We start from the raw sequence: 17,941 nt of genomic DNA, 5'->3' as shown, positions 1-17,941 counted from the left end.
CCAAAAGGGATTTGATCCTCCAATCCACTACATCAGAAGCTACAGTCTTACCCATTAAGCCACAAAAACTCAGTGACAATACTCTACTGGGAATAGTTGATCTTAAACGAGTGCTACAGCCGAGCATATTCCAAGATCTGTCACGACACACTGAGGGATACACTAAAGTTTCGGGCAGCTGCTGCCAAGGTGTAACAGGGAAACAACACAGTCTCAGGTCTTTCTGACAAATGATCACATCGTCCTTTCAGTTCTCAGACCCTCTTGGTGCCTGACAATGAACAGAGAACATTTCCTGCCCAAGTACAAAATGCCGGTTTTTTTTCACGACACAGAACTTTGAGAAATGTCAAAATTCCAGTGCTTTGTTGGTTCTTTTCTCTCTGCATAGACTGTACACAAGTGATTTAGAACCTTTGTCTGCATTTCTATTTGATTTTTTATGAATAAAGTATATTTTTAAAATAAACAAAATCTGGAGAGAGAGAGATCTGCCCTAACTTGCGAGACACCCCTTTGTGGAAGAGAGCCAGCCCTATATCGGGACAGGAAGGAGATTCCAATGGCCCAGCATGGATTGTTCCAGTTAATACCCTCGCGTCCTTGACCACAAAGTGAAGTGGGAGATGGCACAGGGCAGGGTGACACTAGGCACACGGACACACAAGATGGCCGCTGAGCCATAAGTTGACCACTTGGCACACAAGATGGCCGCCGGACCACAATATGGAGAGACACAGCAGAGCAAACACAGACACTGCCTGTTGCCACCAGAATGCCAACACAATGCACTCACAACCAAGTTGATTAGTTTAAGGCGGATGGGAGAGACAATACACATGAATAACATACACTGCCCGCCGAAGGGTCTGGGTCAGACAACACCTTTGATAGAAATGCTAACTGTCAGATACAGCCTCAATACAGAGTGATAATAGCCAGGGCTGCAGTAATCGGCCTTCTCAGGAAGAGCGATTAGCGCCTATTACTACAGCAACAAACTTCCGCGCAGACGCTGAAACTGACAACAACTGCACTGAAATTAACAAAGGCCACACTGGAACTGACAATAACTGCACCAAAACGTTCAAGGATTCCGCAATGTTTACAATAAACAAGCCATGTTACAGAGACAATAACCTCATCACTGACCTATTATATCACAAAATGTATCACAGTATCTTGACCATGTGCTCCGGGTTGAGAGAAGAATCACAGCTGACCACTGTGCTGTTGGTGCTGCTCTCTCCCCGGAGCTCCGGGATTTCCTTGGACAATAAACTCTGTTGGTGAACCCCGACTCTGACTCAGGGGCTGGTGATTTTCAGCAGTTGCCTTCCCACAAATGTTCTCTGTTCATTGTCAGGCACCAAGAGGGTCTGTGAATTGAAAGAATGATGTGATAATTTGTCAGAAAGACCTGAGACTGTGTTGTTTCCCTGTTACACCTTGGCAGCAGCTGACCGAAACTTTAGTGTATCCCTCAACATATCATCTGAGATATTGGAACATGCTGGGCTGTAACGCTCGCTTGATGCCAAGACTTTACACTGGCAAATGGCTATGTGTGCCCTAGTAGCATATTGGGTAAACCACTGTCCTCCTAAGTGTGGGATTGTGGGTTTAAATTCCCTCTGGGCTGCTCACGTTTTAAGCTTGGTCTTTGTAGCTGACTTTTGGCCCATGATTCCTGAAGAAGGGCTGATGCCCGAAACCTCGATTCTCCTGCTCCTTGGCTGCTGCCTGACCTGCTGCGCTTTTCCAGCAACACATTTTCAGCTCTGATCTCCAGCATCTGCAGTCCTCACTTTCTCCTCGACTTTTGTCCCATGCCAACTTTATCACGATCCAAATTGACTGCATTTTTCAACTACTCTGTTCAAAATCACTGTGCCTGTGTTGAGATTATGGCGAATGATGTGAAATAGAAACTTGCACAAGGCAATTCCAGGATTTGGGAGATCTTAGGGAGAATTGTCAGAAAGAGACAGCGTAGCCACAATGGGCTGAATGCCCGCTAAGATTCTGTTGATTTAGAACATAGAACATAGAACATAGAACAGTACAGCACCGAACAGGCCCTTCAGCCCACGATGTTGTGTTGATCATTGATCCTCATGTATGCACCCTCAAATGTCTGTGACCATATGCATGTCCAGCAGTTTCTTAAATGTCCCCATTGACCTTGCTTCCAGAACTGTTGCTGGCAACGCATTCCATGCTCTCAAAACTCTCTGTGTAAAGAACCCGGCTCTGACATCCCCTCTATACTTTCCTCCAACCAGCTTAAAATTATGACCCCTGGTGTTAGCCATTTCTGCCCTGGGAAATAGTCTCTGGCTATCGACTCTATCCATGCCTCTCATTATCTTGTATACCTCAATTAGGTCCCCTCTCGTCCTCCTTTCCTCCAATGAGAAAAGTCTGATCGCAGTCAACCTCTCTGCATAAGATAAGCCCTCCAGTCCAGGCAGCATCCTGGTAAACCTCCTCTGAACCCTCTCCAAAGCATCCACATCTTTCCTATAATAGGGCGACCAGAACTGGACACAGTATTCCAAGTGCGGTCTAACCAAAGAAAGCATTTGTCCTCAATGCAACTTTTTCCAACATCTCCACCTACTTCCTCCCCACTAACTGCAAATATCTTGAAAGCGTTGTACAAAATAACATTGAACCCTTTGCTATTTTCCTGTCTGCTCCATTTCCCTCAGATGTGAGTTGTGCAATGTTGGAGTTTGGTTGGTTTCTTGTCTGTCCGTTTCGGGACAAATGTGAAGTGAGATTGATTTATCAAGCAGCCAATTTTTTAGCATGAGATGGAAGTTGTAAAAAAGAATCAGTGAGAGTATAAAACTGAGAAAAACACAATATGAGCCATCAGGGTGCAGTATTTAAAGGCTGCCAGTTTAACAGCAAACATGTAGACCCAGTGGCCTAATGGATAAGATATTGGGCTCGTAAACCAGGGATTGTGGGGTCAAACCCTATCCTGACTGGCTAACTTTCATCGGTTTCCCTCTCTGAACTTTACTTCTAATCTACATTATAAACATCCCCATGTCTGCATTCAGTTGATGGGAAGTGCTGTCCAACATGAACTTGCACAAAGTTGTCGGGGATCTGCAGGATTGGGTCGAAATTGCCTGAAAGAGACAGCAGAGCCACAATGGGGAAAGAACTGCTGAGATTGTCCTGGAGCTGGCATGGTGACTCGCAGTGTCAGGGACCTGGCTTTGATTCCTCCCTTGGGTGTCTGTTTGTGTCGAGTTTGCACATTCTCTCCATGGGGAACTCGGAGTGCATTGTGTTCCTCCCACAGCCCAAAGATGTGTAGGTTCGGTGGATTGGTTTTGGGGAATGCAGGGTGAGAGGATAGGGATTGGGCCTGGATGGGATGCTCTTCAGAGGCTGAGTGTGGACTTGCTGGGGTGAATGGCTTGTCCCCCTCACTCTAGGGCTTTTCTGAAACAAGTTTGGAGTCGGTGGTCAGAGCTCTGCTGCAGATCCCAGTGAAGGCTTTGCTAAGGGATTGGCATCCAGGTGTGTGTTCATATCCTTCTTTTCCCTGATCTTCCAGAATGTTCTGTAGCTTTGGCCAAAGGGGTCATGAGCTGGGTTCACATCATCCAATGGGGTCACATTGCCAAGTGTTCGACAACGGATTTCCTCAGACTGACACTTCCAGTCATTGAGTCATAGAGATGTACAGCACAGAAACACACCCTCGGTCCAACCCGTCCATGCTGAACAGATATCCCAACACAATCTAGTCCCACCTGCCAGCACCCGGCCCATCTCCCTCCAAACTCTTCCTATTCATATACCCATCCAGATGCCTTTTAAACGATGTAATTGTACCAGCCTCCACCACTTCCTCTGGCAGCTCATTCCACACACACACACCACCCTCTGCCTGAAAAAGTTGCCCCTTAGGTCTCTTTTATATCTTTTCCCTCTCACTCTAAACCTAAACCCTCTAGTTCTGGAGTCCCCCACCCCAGGGAAAAGACCTTGGCAGTTTACCCTATTCATGCTCCTCATGATTTTATAAACCTCTGTAAGGTCACCCCTCAGCCTCCGATGCTTGGATCCTATCCTTAGAGGAACTGGTATCAGCTTTCACTGCTGTGACTCTGTGTTCAACCTCATCCGTCCTCTTTTCCAGGTCTCCCAGCTGCTGTTCATGCTTCTGCAGCATGATCGAGATCGGGGCCAGCTTCACCTCTATCTGCTTCCCCAACATCTCGCGAGATTTCGTGAGCTCCTTCCCCAGGGCCTGGTAGGTAATCGAGTCCGAGGATCCTGCAGGCTGGGCCGGGGGCCTGCCCCCGGACACTGCTCCTCCCTTCTTCAACATCCCTGGACGATGAAAACGCAGGTAAGTTGATTTTTTACAATGTCCTGGGACTCCACAATCTTTTCAGAGTCCCAGGATATCGTGATGGTCCGGATTGGGTGGGATAGAAATTCTTCCCCCTTGTGCTGTGGTGCGAAGCTCTGCAACATGATCGTCTGAGATCACCGCCATCTTGGATCCCCAGAGTGCAGTGAGAGAATAAAACTCAGAAAAACACACAATGAGAGGTCAGGGTGCAGTATTTAAAGGCTGCCATTTATGTTTTATATGTGCAGCCCCAGTGGCCTAATGGATAAAGCATTAGCCACCCTAAACCAGGGATTGTGGGTTCAAGTCCCATCTTGGGTGTCTGAATCTTCCTTATGTGTCATTAATCTGTAATCCACTTTGCAAACATCTCCATGTCCACATTCAGTTGATGGGATGTGGTGTCCCATGTGAACTGAGACAAAACTTTTGGGGATCTGCAGGATTAAGGCTGAATTCCCTGAAAGAGACAGGACAGTCACAATGGCTGAAAACCTGCTGAGATTCTCCTGGGGATGGCATGGTGGCTCAGTGGGTAGCACTGCTGCCTCACAGTGTCAGGGACCTGGCTTTGATTCCTCCCTTGGGTGTCTGTTTGTGTCGAGTTTGCACATTCTCTCCATGGGGTACTCCGGGTGCTTTGGTTTCCTCCCACAGCCCAAAGATGTGCACGTTCGGTGGATTGGCTTTGGGGAATGCAGGGGGAGAGGATAGGGGTTAGGCCTGGCTGGGATGCTCTTCAGAGGGTCAGTGTGGATGTGATGGTCTGAATGGCCTCCTCCCACCCCACTCTAGGGCTTCTCTGAACAAGTTTGGAGCAGATGGTCAAAGGCCCAGTCAAGGCTTCGTGAAGGGACTGCCATCCAGGTGTGTGTCCCTATGCTCCTTTTCCCTGATCTTCCCGAATGTTCAAATCAACCTCATCACATTAAAGATATTTGTTTCTTGTCTTAATGAGAAGGGATTTGCCTTCAAGAGCACAAAGGTTTTGGATGTTGTCTCTTGAGGTTTGCTGATGAAACCGTTGATGTGCAGGGCCAACTGTAGATAATGGCAGAGACACTCTCCAGTGGTGACTGTCAGCGTTACCAGTCGTGAAGACTTCATCCAAGAAACTGACGGTGATCTTGACCGCAGTCTCACCACGGCCTGCAAATCACAATCGGCTTAACCAGACTCAAGATCTAAAGAGAAACCAAGAACATCTCACCGATATTACCATGAAGGTTGGTCCCAGCAAAGGATCAACAGCAAGACCGCAAAAACACATTTCATATCTCTCTCTGCTGGAACATTCTGCTGTCTTTCTCCATTGAAATAATATCCAGCTGCTTTATTCTTCCTAACAAAGTGTATGACCTCACACATTCCCACATTGTCTTTCATTTGCTGCGTTTTTGGCTACTCCCTTAACCCATCCATCTCCCTCTGTAAACTCTGTGAGTCAGCCTCAGCAGTTGCCTTCCCACAAATGTTTGTCCAATCTGTGGATGTGGCACTCCAAGTTCTCCAACAATGGCCTAACTACCTTACCTCTCCAACATAGCCTCCTTGCAATTGTATTCAATACCTTGACTAAGAAAGGTAAGGGCCCAAATGCATAGCCACAGCCACATCAGTTCCAACCTTGAACACCCAGATTTCAATCATTTCCATTGACATATTGGACCTTATCATAAAGACCAAACATGCAGGTAATCTGGGGTTCAGCTGGTAATGTTGACAGAATATAGCTTAGACTGACACCAACACAATCAAAACAGAAGCTGCTTTGTCCATAGATTGGCAGCTCTATCTGTTGGAGCCCCAGTGATCTCATGGGTAAAGCAGTAACTTCCTAATCCAGAGATTGTGGGCTCAAATCTTATTTGGGGTTTTGATTTTGTTGAAATCTTCACTGTGCAGCTGATCTCAATCCTGTGTGGTCACGTGACCATGGGAACAAAATCAGGCATTCTCAATTGATCCTCAGCAGGAGAAATTTGACCTGACAGAAAATTGTCCAAACTAAATTAAACAGCAGCTATCAGCTCCAGAGAACAGTGCAACTAAGATCAAAGAGTTACAAAGATTCAAGAAGAACCAGTTCCAACCAGACTGAGGGTTGTATATTGGAGAAGTGTCAGCCTGAGACAATCCACTTGAAAGCTCCTGGCTTGACAACAGTTAAGTGTATTGGTGTGACCCCATTGGATGATGTGAACCCAGCTCATGACCGTATTGGCCAAAGCCACAGAAGATTCTGGAAGATCAGAGAAAAGTAGGGTAGGAACACACACCTGGATGGCAGTCCCTTCGCGAAGCGTTGACTGGGCCTTGCAGTGGAGCTCTGACCATCTGCTCCAAACTTGTTCAGAGAAGCCCTAGAGTGGGGTGGGAGGAGGCCATTCAGTCCATCATGTCCCCACTGACACTCTGAAGAGCATCCCATCCAGGCCCAACCCCTATACTCTCACCCTGCACTCCCCAAAGCCAATCCACTGAACCTGCACATCTTTTGGACTGAGGGAGGAAACCAAACCACCGGAGTACCCCATGGAGAGAATGTGCAAACTCGACACAAATAGTCACCCAAGGGAGGAATCAAAGCCAGGTCCCTGACACTGTGAGGCAGCAGTGCTACCCACTGAGCCACCATGCCATCCCCAGGAGAATCTCAGCAGGTTTTCAGCCATTGTGACTATGCTTTCTCTTTCAGACGATTCACCTCAATCCTACAAATTCATGCAAAACTTGCGCAAGAAGATGTGGGGCACCACTTCCCATCAACTGAATGCAGACATGGAGATTTTCCCAAAGTAGATTAAAAATCAAGTTGACAAAGGGCAAGTGACTGACACCCCAGATGGGACTCGAACCCACAATCCCTGGCTTAGAAGGCCAGTGCCATATCCATTAGGCCACTGGGGCCACACAGCAGGCTGAAAATCACAGCCTTTATGTACTGCACCCGACCTCTTATACTGTGTGTTTCTGAGTGTTATCCTCTCACTGATTGTTTTTGACCCCTACCATCTCATGCGAAATTGTTGGCTGCTTGATTAATCAATCTCACTTCCCATTTGTCCCCAAACGGACAGACGAGAAAATCAACCAATCTCCAACTTTGCACAACTCAAGTCTGAGGAATATGGAGCAGACAAGAAAATAGCAAAGGGCTCAATGTTACTTTGTGCAGCACCTTGAAGATATTTGCAGTTAGTGGGGAAGGAGTAAGTGGAGATGTTGCAAACAGCTGCATTGAGGACAAATCAACAGACACGTATCGTCCTTGAGACCCTTCGGGAAAAGGAGAGGGCGGATCCTGTCGAGCGGTTCCCTGAGCAGACTGTCAAAGCCATTTGGCAGAATGCCTCATCGCCAGAACTTTCCAACAAGCACCAAGACATGGCTTGGCTGGTGGTGAGAAGGGCTCTGCCTGTGAGATCCTTTATGCACGCCTGGACTCTCTGCCGCACCGCACGCTGCCCTCGAAGTGGCTGCGGGGGGGACGAGACTGTCACACATCTCCTTCTGGAATGTGCCTATGCAGAGGAAGTCTGGAGAGGAATGCAGTGGTGCTTGTCGAGGTTCGTCCCGAGCAGCACCGTGACGCGGGACTCCGTGCTCTACGGCCTGTTCCCCGGGACTCACACCAAGATGAACATTAACTGCGCCTGGAGGATCATCAACTCGGTGAAGGACGCTCTCTGGGCGGTCCAAAACCTGTTGGTCTTCCAGCTGAAGGAGTTGACCCCGACCGAGTGTTGCAGACTGGCACATTCCAAGGTCCAAGACTACGTGCTGAGGGACGCGCTGAAGCTTGGGGCAGCTGCCGCCAAGGCGCGGTGGGGAAAGACCATCGTGTAAGATCGGCCTGCCTAAAGAAGAACAGGGGGCCCATGCAGATGTTTTTTTGGGCTCTGCTGATGCCTCAGCCAAATATATGTATATGTACAAGATTGAAAAATGCACAGGATTGTAAATGACAAGGATAAATTCGAATCTGTGTTTGTAAATATGGACATATGTATGGCATGATCAAATGCACAGACCATCAAATCATTTTATGAATAAAGTATATTTTTGAAATAAAAAAAAAGAGGGAGGAAACCAAAGCACCCGGAGGACCCCATGGGGGGGAATGTGCAAACTCGACACAAACAGACACCCAAGGGAGGAATCAAAGCCAGGTCCCTCACACTGAGGCAGCAGTGCTACCCACTGAGCCAACATGCCATCCCCAGGAGAATCTCAGCAGGTTTTCAGTCATTGTGACTGTGCTGACTCTTTCAGACAATTCACTCTTATATCCTGCATATCCTCAACATTCTGTGTTTTTCTGACACAAGGTGCCACCAACCCAACACCGAGCTGGGGACCTTTCTAGAGAAGATGAGGAATTGACTTGACTTCAGACAAAGATCAGCCACGAAGACAAGGGTTAAAGGTCAGACACCCAAGATGGGACTTGAACCCACAATCCCTGGCTGCGGAGGCCAGTGCCTTATCCATTAGGCCACAGGGACCACATATGTGATATTAAAATGGCAGCTTTTAAGTTTTGTTTTCCAAGAACACACTGACTGTGGCTCAGCCAGCACAGAGTCAGTGCCCTGGACTGAGGGGATTCTAAATCTCCAGGTTATATATGTTTTTCTCTTTACCCCGGCACTGCTGCCTAACTGTGGTAGTGCTTATATTTTCCCCAGCCCCCATGTTGTGTGTGTGCAGGTGTGAGACACAGTGAAAGACAACAGATGGACAAATCTTTATTCAATTCCCACCATCAGGAAGAAAGGAAACACCCGAGTGGCCAGTGACAAGCATCAAAGGGCAATGCTGTGTGACCAAACAGTGAGGGGGAGGGCACTCTCTGAACAGGTCAAGGATGTTGGTAGACACTGCGTGCTCCTTCTCCAGGGACACCCGGGCTCGAACGTAACCGCGGAAGAGGGTCAGGCGATTGACCCGAACAACCAGTTTGGCCAGGCCCAGGAGTAGACCCACGAGGAGATCCTCTGACCAACCCTCCCCCCTCGGCACTGGGTGCCCAATGATGGGGAGTGTGGGGTTGAAGTCCAACCAGAAACGGAGGAGAAGGTTTCCCAGAAAGCTAAAAAGGGAGTGCAAGCGCCCTGTTCCATGGACTCCACAGCACCACAGAACAAGCAGTTGGGCTGGGAGTCCGTGAACCACCGCAATCTGCGGTCTGCCGCGTGCAATACCCTCCAACCCAGATCCCCGTGAGAAAGGGGGAGGACTCCCATGTAGAGAGCCCTTCACTGGGGATGGTCCCCACCGCCCGGTGGTAAATGGGCACGCCAGGGTGTGTCCGGGAGGTGGATGAGGGTGTGCAGCAGCAGTCTGTACAGGGCCCTCTGTGATACACCCCTGAAAGGGACAAAACTAAAACTCTAGAGACAGCTCAGGTTGTGGGGCACAGTCTCCCGCAGGAAGTCCAGGACCCTGGGGCCAATGTGAAATTCCGTCCGGGCAGGAGTGAGTGCAGACGGGATCCCACCGCACACCTGAGCATCCTCCAACTGGGGCACTACGTGGGGTCTGAGCACCGTCGTTTTAAGGTGTCGGATGATGGTGGCCACGTACCGGACGTCTACCGCTGCCCTGCTCGCTATATCCTGCGGCAGCGTCCAGCCCAGGCCCCCACCATCCAGCACGTCCCCGACCCTGGTCACCCTCACAGTCACGGCCCTCCCCTCCGACAGTCACTCGAACCCACGAGTACGGAGGTGCGGATTCCTGAGCAACGTCTCCCTGACGACAGCCGCGACTCCTGCCGGAGGGTAGGCGTGACGCGATTCGACCATGTTCCAGACCGTGAGCAGGTCCTGGTAAAAGACAGGCAGTGTCCTGAGAGTGACCTCCAAACCATCACGGTCCCTGAGCAGGAGCTGAGTGTCGTAGTTGAGGTTACGCACCTGGTGGAAAAAATACGTCGCCAGGGCCCCCCGCCGAGGGGGAGGCTCAATGTAAAGGTATCGCTGCAAGGTCTGAAGGTGGAACGTCGTTACCTGGGTGTGAACGCACACCAGCGACTGACCGCCCTCCTCAATATGGAGACTCAGGACCTGCGCAGTGACCCAGTGCATCTTTTTGTCCCAGAAGAAGTGAACCAACATTCTCTGGATGTCAGTGACAAAACCAGGAGGAGGGACCAAAGTGACCAGCCAGGACCACAGCATGGCAGGCACCAGCTGGTTTATGACCAACACTCGACTCCTGTGAGACAGCACTCGGAGCAGTCCTGTCCAGAGGCCTAGGTGAGGTGAGACTTTGGCCTCCAGCTCCTGCCAGTTCCCCGGCCAGGATTCCTCAGCTGGGCTGAGGTAGACCCCCAGGTCGAGGAGATGGTGGTACTCCAGCTGAACCCCCGTAACTCCTCCGGCAGAGACTCCACCCGCCTGGGACTGACCAGTCGTCTGGAATATTGGGCCCAGTTGATCCTGGTGGAAGAGGCCGCTGAGTACAAGGCCTGGCACTCACACATCCTCCCCAGGTCAGCAGGGTCGGTGAAAGGGAGGAGCACGTGGTCAGCGTAGACCGAGATGACCACCCCTGTGCCCGCACCGCGCAGAACCAGCCCCGACAACCTCCTCCATTAGAGGCACAGGAAAGGCTCCACGCACAGGGAATCCAGCTGGCCGGACAGGGGGCAGCCTTGGCGTACTCCTCTCCCAAAGTGAAGGGGCACTGTCATGGAGCCGTTAACTTTAAAACTAATTGCACCTGCCTCCACTTGGTCCACATCCACACAAGCATTTCCTGTCATGTACCTGTCCAAATGTCTTTCTCATAGAATCCATACAGTGTGGAAACAGGCCATTTGGCCCAACAAGTCCACCCAGACTCACTCCCCTACAGGTCCTCCTGCCAAATGCACCCAACCTTCACATCCCTGAACAGTCTGGGCAATTTTGCATGGCTAATTTACTTGTGGAAGGAAACTGGAGCACCTGGAGGAAACCCACACAGACACGGGGAGAAAGTGCAAAATCCACACAAACTGTCACCAGAGGCTGAAATTGAACCTTGGTCCCTGGTGCTATGAGACAGCAGTGCTAACCACGGAGCCAACTTGGAAACTCTACACAAATAGTCACCCAAGGGAGGAATCAAAGCCAGGTCCCTGACACTGTGAGGCAGCAGTGTTACCCACTGAGCCACCATGCCATCCCCAGGAGAATCTCAGTAGGTTTTCAGCCATTGTGTCTGTGCTGTCTCTTTCAGACGATTCACCCCCCCATCCTGCAGATCCCCGAAAATCTTGAGCAAGAACATATTGGGCACCACTTCCCATCAGCTGAAAGCAGACAAGGGGGATTTCTCCAAAGTCAATTAGAAATAATGTGGACAGTGAACAAGCCATAAATAACCAGACACCCCAGATGCGACTTGAACCCAAAATCCCTAATCCAGTCGGCCACTGGGGCTACACCCATGTAGTTAAAATGGCAATCTTTAAATACTGAACCCTGCCCTGTCATATTGTTTTTTTCTGAGTTTTCTACTCTTACTGATTGTTTTTTACCCCTTCCATTTCATGCTAAATTGTCGGCTGCTTGATAAATTGACCTTGCCTCCCATTTGGCCCCAGACGGACATTTGAGAAATCACAGCCGGCCAGACAGCGTCCGAGGACCAGGAGAGTCGACGTTTCGAGCATAGGCCTGAAGAGCTTATACTCGAAACATTGACTCCCCTGCTCCTCGGATGCCACCTGACCAGCTGTACTATTCCAGCACCACACAGTTTGACTCTGATCTCTCACATCTGCAGTGCTCACTTTCTCCCAGTCGAGAAATCAACTCAACTCCAACTTTGCAGACCCAGAGTTTGAGGCAAATGGAGCAGAAGGAAAAGGGCTCAATGTTATTGTGTGCAGCACTTTCAAGATATTTGCAGTTAGTGGGGAAGGAGGAAGTGGAGATGTTGCAAAAAGCTGCATTGAGGACAAATCAACAGAATTTTAGCGGGCATTCAGCCCATTGGGGCTGTGCTGTCTCTTTCAGACAATTCACCCCAAGATCTCCCAAATCCCGGAATTACCTTGTGCAAGTTTCTATGTCACATCATTTGCTATAACCTCAACGTAGGCACAGCGATTTTTAACAGAGTACTGTTGATGAAAAATTCAGTCAATGTGGATTGAGATGAAGTTGACATGGAATGAAAATCAGCAACAAAGCCCAGGCTTAAAACCCAAGAACCCCAGATGGGACTTGAACAATCAATTACCAGCTTAGGGAAGCCATGGCCTTATCTATGAGGACCCTCGGGCTCCCACCTTGCACTGTCTGTGGAAAGTGTTGACCTCAAACGAGTGCTACAGCTGAGCATGTTCCAAGATCGAGGATTACATGTTGAGGGACACAGTAAAGTATGGAGCAGCTGCTGTCAAGGTGTAACAGTTAAAGAACACTGTCTAAGGCCTTTCTGACCAGTTATGACATCGTCCCTTCATTTCTCAGTCCCTCTTGGTGCCTCAGAATGAAGAGAAATCGTTTCCTGTCTCAGTAGAAAGATCTGCCCGAACTTGCGAGACCCCGCTTTGTGGAAGAGAGCCAGCCCTATATCGGGACAGGAAGGAGATCCCAATGGCCCAACATGGATTGTTCCAGTTAATATCCTTTCTCAAATGGATAGAGCTATAGAGCGAGTAAAATTGTGGGAATTTGGGAAATTCTGACAATCTGTTTTAATATTTAGTTAATAAAATCAAGTTGAACCGCAAACCAATTTTGTCCCCCATTGTCTGCATCACCAACAAGAATACTGAAGGAAAGTTGAGTTTAATTACATTGTGTTACTCATGTTTATCTGGTCGATCAGTGGAAATTAAAAGCCATGTCACACAACAGGCAGAGTCAATCTTTAGCTGAGTAGAAGTTCAGCAGAGAGAAACAGACTTACTTTGTGATATAATAGGTAATTCCTGTCCCATTGATCTATTAACTGCAGGGAACTTTCAGATACGTGGTATCTTTAGAGCAATTAAATATCCTCCCAAGATATATGCTTTCACTCTCAACTGAAGATGTTATAACTTCAATGGCTAAGAGTATTAACCAATAAATCAATGCCAAGCCAGTTGAAGTATTACACTTGGCACATCATCATCGCTGTATTTGCAGAATGCAGCATAACCTATTCCGTCTTCTAACCTACTGACAGCCTACTTTTCAGAAGTCTCCTTACACGACTCTGAAAACAAATTAAAAGAAACCAATTAAACCAAATAAGCACAAATTAAAATGTCCCAGTCATTTAAAAAGGCACTGTAACAAAAGTCAAAATATCCCAAGAAAGCTTACACTTACAGAGTCACAGAGTTGTACAGATCCTTCGCTCCAATTCGTCCATGCCAACCAGATATCCGAAAGTTATCTAGTCCCACTAACCAGCATTTGGTCCATATCCCTCTGAAACCTTCTTATTCATGTCCCCATCCAGCTGCCTTTTAAATGTTACAGAGTCTTAGAGTTATACACCACAGAAACAGACCCTTTGGTCCAACTCGTCTATGCCGACCTGATATCCTGAATTAATCTAGTCCGACTTGCCAGCATTTGGCCCATATCCCTCTAAACCCACCCTGTTCATATACCCCCATCCAGATGCCTTTTAAATGTTTTGGAGGAGCCGGGGTTAGACTGGGGTGGACAAAGTTAAAAATCACACAACACCAGGTTATAGTCCAGCGGGTTATTATTCTTCTCACTGTAAACCTATGCCCTCTGTTTTTGTACTCCCCCACCCTGGGGAAAAGACTGAAGCTATTCACCCTATCCATGTCCCTCATGATTTTATAAACCTCTATAAGGCCACCCTTCAGCCTCCAACACTCCAGAGAAAATAGCCTCAGTCTATTCCTCCTCCCCCGATAGCACAAACCCTGTAACCCTTGCAACACCCTTGGAAATTATTTCTGAATGCTTGCAAGTTTTACAACCTCTTTCTATAGCAGGGAAACCAGAATTGAACGCAGTATTCCAAAAGGTGGCCTAACTAATACCTGTACAGCCACAACCCAACATCCCAATTCCTATACTCAATGCTCTGACTCATAAAAGCAAGTGGATCAAATGCCTTCTTCACTGTGCTATCTACCTGCAACTCCTTCTCTTCCTAATCTGTGTGTATGTGAGTTACAATAATCTTTTTGCATTCTGATATGAATAGATTCACTCTTTTGTTAATTCAACATATCCAGGTTTAATTGGATACTTTTAAATACCAATTCAATTGGTTTGTGAAGAAGACATCCACAAGAAAGGGTCCCTTTTAAAATTAACCTGTTAGTGACCAACCAAGGATCCAGGTAAATGAAGAAAGGAAACCATTTCATCCCTGCTCACCTGGGAGCTTAACAATTTGGGGTATCTGTGTGGAACTGTAATAACGTGGGGAGCAATTCTCACACCAGCCTCTCTTTGTAAGTGCTCCATGTATTTACGAAACAATGCCCTTCACCAGAACATCTCAGTGATATATTTAACATTCCATTCACATTAATCACTCCAAGGGCATGATCTACATTAAGAATATAAACAGTAAGTGTTGAAACTCTCAGGTTTGGAAGCATCTGCCGAAAAAAACAAAATGAATATTGCAAATTGATAATTGTGTTTCTCTCCACAGATGCTACCTGAGCTGCATTTCAATATTTCCTGATTTTATTGCAGATTTCCAGCACTTGTGGCATTTAACTTTTGTATATTTTTTTTATGTAAGGAAAATGGAGATTTGAAAATATTGAATGGGACTTTTGCTCATTAACCTCTTGGGAATTGTCTCCTATTGAATGATTTGATTCAGCCTGTAGACAAGGTGCAATCATGACAAAGTCTGTGGGTTTGTACTTATTATATATCAAGGAACAGCTCATCAAATAAGGCAATCCTCTGAAACATATGAATTCTCACCTCAAGTTTGGGGAGAAAGGTATAAAAGTATTAGATGGGGTGAGATCTGATCAACTTCAGAAAAACTTTGATCTTAAAACTACAATTCTACAGTGAATGTGAAATATTGCGAAGTGTATGTTTAATTGTCCATGATATTTGTTTCTCCGTATTTAATTTTTATAAGTATCTGTAGAGTAATTAATAAACATATATTTACGAACCATTGTCATGCATTATTTTGGTAATTTTATAATTTGCCATTACTTTCTCTTCACCTTATTCAAGGAGAGTGTTTATTACAGTGAGTGATACCACACAGTATTTCAATTGCACTGAATTGGTTTTGAAAGATAACTCAATAAATGCAGGTTGATGCTGTCGATGGTTCCTGTCGATATATTTCGTTGACCTGTTCAGACGTGTTATGATGTTAAGTCTCAGGCAGAAAGAGGAAGAAGGTATAAGTAAGGTTCAAGAAACTGAAGACAGACAGAGCCCTGGAGATAACAGGAATGAACTCAAACTAGGAAATAGAGAATTTGAAGGGACCATGCAATGTTTATGGAAAACAGGATTAAGGAACCTCCAAGGCATTTTACAGAGGGATAACAAGCAACAGGTCACCAGGGAAAGAGTATGTCTTCTCAGAGAAAAGGAGGGAATTTACACATGGAGCCGGAGGAAGTGGGTGAGGTTCTTAATGAATAAACTGTATTGGTATTTCCAAAGGATTCTGGTTGTCCAAGATGGAGGAAGGGAAAAAGGTGTGACTGTAAGAGCTGCCCCTTTATTGAGGCATTTTAGGTGTTGGGGGTGATTTCCTCAAATTCCAGGAGCAGCAATTACTGTTTTATTATGCAACTTTGGAGAAAAAAACCTCAAAACAACGGCACTTTTAAAAGGAAGAAAGGCAGACAAAGAAAGTGAGTACATGGTCAGGGGGGGCGGGAGGGAAGAAACCTACACTGCTCACTGATATGGATAGGAAGGGTCGAGAGGGATATGGGCCCAGTGTGGGCGAATGGGACGAGATTAGATTAGGATATGGGGTCGGCATGGACGAGTTGGAGCGAAGGGTCTGTTTCCATCCTGTCCATCTCTATGGCTCTATGACATGGTGGATGGTGAGTCTTGTATATTGATATTCTAGAGCATGTCAATATTAAAAAGGAGGTGTTGGGGTGTTTTGAAAAGCATTAAGGTAGACAAGTCCCCAAGACCTGATGGAATCTATCATAGAATCCTGAGAGAGGCAGGTGTGGAAATTGCTACGGATTCGTACAAAATATTTTATATCCTTTCTGGTCACAGGAGAATTCCTAGAGGACTGGAGAATACCCAATGTTGTTTCTTTAAGAATGGCAAAAAGAATAATTCAGGAAATTAAAGGCCAGATTGGCTTCCTGTTATTCATAGCTTGGTCATCACTGTCTGTGCCTGGATGGTACCCTCTGGAAGTCACTCTGTAAAGATCTCCACCCCTCTACCTTGGGGTCTCAGGATCTCAAGGTGTTCCTCTCTCTGGCCAAGGTTTCGGTCCATGTGTAATGGTTTCCTGAATGTGGTTCCTGTGAAGTGCCTTGTGCCATGAAAAGGGATCACTACATGCAGGCTGTAGTTGGGTTGAAGTGTTATGGAGAACAGGCCGAGATGAGGCCGAGATGAGATCAGCCATGATCGTGTGGTATGACAAAGCAGGCTCGAGGAGCTAAATTGCCGAATTTTTAAGATCTTCGGAGCACAACCAAAGACAGAGCTATCAATTGCCGTGGGTGTCTAACATGGTATCTCACCTCAGATGCATCATGAAGAGGGTGTCCATGTTCAAAGCCCGGGGTTGTGAGTTCATATCCCATTTGGGCTGTTATGTTTTTAAACATGAACTCTGATCAGCACCCTGTGTCTGTTTGATCTCAATTCCAGTTAATAAGGGGAGATGGTGGTGCAGTGCTAGACCTGGAGTAGGAATCCAGAACACCAAGTTCATGGTGTCGGGTAGATGGACTGTAATCCCACCATACAAGGTGGTGAAATCTCAGCTCAGGAGGAACTTTGTCTGATGGTAACCATATATTGCTATTGAGGTTTGTTAGGAAGCTAACTGGTTCCATATTCTCCTTTCAGGAAGAAAACCTGGTGAGACGACAGACCCACAACAATGTGGTTGACTCACCCTCTGGGCAATAAACACTGGCCTAGTCAGAAACATATCGCATTCCCTCCCTGTAGCTCGGACACAATCCTGGAACACCCTCCATTGATTCATTGTAGGTTTACCTCCAACAAATGGTCAAAAATCACACCACACCAGGTTATAGTCCAACAGGTTTATTTGAAAACACGAGCTTTCGGAGCATTGCTCCTTCATCAGGTGTAATGAGAGAGGAGGCATCAGACACAGAATGTATAAGTAAAATATCAAAGGGTCATACAAGTGATGCGAATGTATTGAACAAATCCAAAATGGCCGACTCCCTCCTGTTAAATCTTCAATCAGTTCGAAAGGAGATACAGGCAGCACATGGATTGCAGTGGTTCAAAAAGATAGCTCCCCATCACCTTTCAGGGGAAACTAGGGAGAGGCAATAAATGTTGATCTAGTCAGCAATGTTCACGCCCTGGAAATGAATAAAAACAATCCCACAAT

General features: G+C 47.0%; 1 non-coding gene across 1 annotated transcript; it reads right to left on the bottom strand.

The window, feature by feature from the left end:
- Positions 1-7,224: 7,224 nt before the first annotated feature.
- On the bottom strand, positions 7,225-7,297 carry trnar-ucu (transfer RNA arginine (anticodon UCU)). The gene has a single exon. It is a non-coding gene; the product is annotated as a tRNA-Arg (tRNA).
- Between the last annotated feature and the right edge of the window lie 10,644 nt (positions 7,298-17,941).

The sequence above is a fragment of the Chiloscyllium punctatum genome, chromosome 18 (assembly GCF_047496795.1).
Source record: "Chiloscyllium punctatum isolate Juve2018m chromosome 18, sChiPun1.3, whole genome shotgun sequence".
NCBI classification, from domain to species: domain Eukaryota; kingdom Metazoa; phylum Chordata; class Chondrichthyes; order Orectolobiformes; family Hemiscylliidae; genus Chiloscyllium; species Chiloscyllium punctatum.
Note: the sequence above shows the minus strand (reverse complement) of the source record. Positions and strands in the feature narration are given on the sequence as shown.